We start from the raw sequence: 4,442 nt of genomic DNA, 5'->3' as shown, positions 1-4,442 counted from the left end.
TTGAGGAAGACACAAAGAGATGGAAAAATATTCCATGCTCATGGATTGGCAGAATTAATATTGTGAAAATGTCAATGTTACCCAGGGCAATATACACGTTTAATGCAATCCCTATCAAAATACCATGGACTTTCTTCAGAGAGTTAGAACAAATTATTTTAAGATTTGTGTGGAATCAGAAAAGACCCCGAATAGCCAGGGGAATTTTAAAAAGAAAACCATATCTGGGGGCATCACAATGCCAGATTTCAGGTTGTACTACAAAGCTGTGGTCATCAAGACAGTGTGGTACTGGCACAAAAACAGACACATAGATCAATGGAACAGAGTAGAGAACCCAGAAGTGGACCCTGAACTTTATGGCCAACTAAAATTCGATAAAGGAGGAAAGACTATCTATTGGAAGAAAGACAGTCTCTTCAATAAATGGTACTGGGACAATTGGACATCCACATGCAGAAGAATGAAACTAGGCCACTCTCTTTCACCATACACAAAGATAAACTCAAAATGGATGAAAGATCTAAATGTGAGACAAGATTCCATCAAAATCCTAGAGGACAACACAGGCAACACCCTTTTTGAACTTGGCCACAGTAACTTCTTGCAAGATACATCCACGAAGGCAAAAGAAACAAAAGCAAAAATGAGCTATTGGGACTTCATCAAGATAAGAAACTTTTGCACAGCAAAGGATACAATCAACAAAACTAAAAGACAACCTACAGAATGGAGAAGATATTTGCAAATGACGTATCAGATAAAGGGCTAGTTTCCAAGATCTATAAAGAACTTAAACTCAACAGCAAAGAAACAAACAATCCAATCATGACATGGGCAAAAGACATGAAGAAAAATCTCACAGAGGAAGACATAGACATGGCCAACATGCACATGAGAAAACACTCCGCATCACTTGCCATCAGGGAAATACAAATCAAAACCACAATGAGATACCACCTCACACCAGTGAGAATGGGGAAAATTAACAAGGCAGGAAACAACAAATGTTGGAGAGGATGTGGAGAAAGGGAACCCTCTTACACTGTTGATGGGAATGTGAACTGGTGCAGCCACTCTGGAAATCTATGTGGAGGTTCCTCAAAGAGTTAAAAATAGACCTGCCCTATGTCCCAGCAATTGCACTGTTGGGGATTTACCCCAAAGATTCAGATGCAATGAAACGCCAGGACACCTGCACCCTGATGTTTCTAGCAGCAATGGCCACAGTAGCCAAACTGTGGAAGGAACCTTGGTGTCCATCGAAAGATGAATGGATAAAGATGTGGTCTATGTATACAATGGAATATTCCTCAGCCATTAGAAATGACAAATACCCACCGTTTGCTTCAACGTGGATGGAACTGGAAGGTATTATGCTGAGTGAAATAAGTCAATCGGAGAAGGACAAACAGTGTATGTTCTCACTCATTTGGGGAATATAAGTAATAGTGAAAGGGAATATAAGGGAAGGGAGAAGAAATGTGTGGGAAATATCAGAAAGGGAGACAGAACATAAAGACTCCTAACTCTGGGAAACGAACTAGGGGTGGTGAAGGGGAGGAGGGCGGGGGGTGGGGGTGAATGGGTGATGGGCACTGAGGGGGGCACTTGACGGGAAGAGCACTGGGTGTTATTCTGTATGTTGGTAAATTGAACACCAATAAAAAATTAATTTATTAAAAAAATGGAAAAGGTAAAAGCAGAGTTTTTTTTTTCCCAGAGTTGTTTTTATTTTTAGTTTTGGTCAGAGAGTAAAGGAGAGCTTGCTGCTCTCCTTTACCAGAGTTTACCAACCTATACCAGGGAGTTTGGGGACAAAGTGATTCTTTGCCTTCAGGCAGACACATTCAAGGCAGCTGAACCAAACTAATTTAAAATTATTGGGTAGGGCAGTCAGAAGGACAATGGGACCACGAAGAAATAAAGTCTACGTGGAGTAGGCCATTGGAAAAAAAAAAAAAAAAGAGTACCAAGAAGAAAGCTGCATGCCCAAGGAAAGTGAACCATCTAGGTCATGGACATGTAACTGAGAGATTTTTCCCTCCTTCAGCATACAATCACCAATAAAAATATGCCAAGCTTAAAGAGCATAAGACCACATTTACTGCTCTGCTCAATCAAGAACATTCCTGCAAATTCATCATCCTTTGTTTTCCCAAAATTTTGACTCTGAGTGGGCAAGATGAGAGAATAGGTGGAAACACAAGGCAAGTTAGAAGAAAAAGTTAACTGTACCTCTTTTCCAGCAGAAGACCACAGCAAGGGGAAAAATGTAGAGCTGCAATTAAATTAGGAAATGGTGGTTGTCACATGGTTCCAGATGTGTTTAAGGACTTAATCATGGCTATTTTAATGCTTTAATACAACTGTACCCTTATTTATTATGAATGAGCAAAACAATATGAAATTCTCTTAATCTAATGGCAGTAGTTAGGAACTTGGAGGTCACACGTGGCTGTGGGATGTGGTGTCACCATAAGGCAGCCGTGAAACATGGCCACATAGATGATAGAAAGCAATTTCCCATCTACATGTTACCATTTTTAATATTAATTTCAGCACTTCTGCTTTTAAAGCCACTACACTCTTCGTAAATAATCTCAGTTCACAAAATCTTTAAAAAAATATATTATGATAACTTCCTTGTTATGACAGTTACATTTGTTTTGCTTAAGGATTATTCATCAGTTTTGTGAGTTCTTAGCCTTCTGAAGCCTTGAGTAAGAATACAAATACTTTCCAATATCTGCAAAAGTAGTTTTGTATCAAAAATTCAATGTAACATACTCTGAATGTTCTGAGCTCAGCTGATTATGGAAAATTGCCTTCTTCTGATGAAGTAATCTGCATCTTGATTTTGTCACCATGGTAAAAACAGCTTCTTCCAAATTGTTTTACAAGGAAATTGGTACTTTGGAAACAATGTCTCTTTTCTTTAGAGAAAAATACATCTTTGGAAAATGATTTTTTTCTTTTAAAAAGAACCTGCTGCTCAAAATTTCTTAAAATACATTCAATTATTGTTTTTAATTTCCTTTTTCAATTGTTGCTGTGGAAAGATATTTTAGTGTCATAAGTAGTCTATAATAAAATGAACACAGCAGATTGTGATCTAAAACAGTAAAAAGTGTTTTTATATTAAAATACTGATTCTGTATGTTGGAAAGTTTCTGAAAATGAAAAAGAATCATTGATTAAACTGAATAATAACATATGAAAATATATAATTAAAAAATCTAAATTTTCCCTGTAACAAATATTCACTTTCTTATGTTTTAGCTTATTTTTTTTATTATTTAGCTTAAAATCATCTGATAACTTAGGCACCCAAAGATCTTTTGATTTGACCAAGGAGGCATAGCCATCTAGGGACAGGATCTGGCCTCCTAAGAAAACATTGCCTGCTGTTCCTCTGTTCTTTGCATTACAATGAGTCCTCTGAGTCATTCTGAGAGTTAAAAGTGAGGGAACAATGAACCTAGAAGTAATTTTTAGACCTTACTTTTTAGGCATTTTGCAGCTCAAAAAAAGGCAGTATTATATAGTAAAGAATTTGGCTTTGAAGTCAGACAGACTTAGACTTGAATATTGGCTCTGCCTCTCATTGACTTGGAGATTTCAGGATTTAATTAACTTTTGGGTCTTTGTTTTCTCGTAATAGACATTCAGTGAAAGGCACTTGTTATCCCTGACCCAGTAAATGTACAGACAATTGGAATGCTGGCAGGTGGTTGCTTCTGTATGAGAAAAAGAAACACATGTAAAATGGAAAACACAGTGAACGATAAGATAAAAGTAATATGAAAACAAATATGAAAAGTTAGACAAGACAACCATAGATTTTTTTTTTTTTTTTTTTTTTTTTTTTTTAGTGTAGAATGTGACATTTCAAAGAGATTCACAGAGATCATTTAAGTCCTTTGGATTAACTGACACTGGAACTGAATCTTCAACAAACTGAATATTGGAGAACTGTATCCTGAGTGCTTGACTCTGCAGCATGCACTGGACGAGGGGTTCAAAGTTTACATACAACCCCTATCCTCTATGGGGGCTTAGGACACATAAATCAGCAATTATATTGCAACAAAGTGAATCATGGATATAAGACATGATGTTAAGTGAACAGAGAGGAAAGTGTTGGTCAACAATACATGTGTGCACGTGTGTGTTGATGGGTGGCTGTGCACATGTGTCATATAGCAAGAGTTAAGGACTGGTGAATGATCATTCACAGACCAGGAGATGTTGGTGAGCTGAATTAAAATATGTCCTTAGGGGGATGCCTGGGTGGCTCAGTGGTTAAGCATCTGCCTTTGGCTCAGGGCATGATCCTGGAATTCCTGGATTGAGTCCCTGCATGGAGCCTGCTTCTGTATCTGTCTCTGTCTCTCTGTCTCTCATGAATAAATAAATAAAATCTTTTAAAAAAATTTGCC

Source organism: Canis lupus, chromosome 22 (genome assembly GCF_003254725.2).
Source record: "Canis lupus dingo isolate Sandy chromosome 22, ASM325472v2, whole genome shotgun sequence".
In the NCBI taxonomy this organism is placed as follows: Eukaryota; Metazoa; Chordata; class Mammalia; order Carnivora; family Canidae; genus Canis; species Canis lupus.
This window is presented reverse-complemented; position numbering follows the sequence as displayed.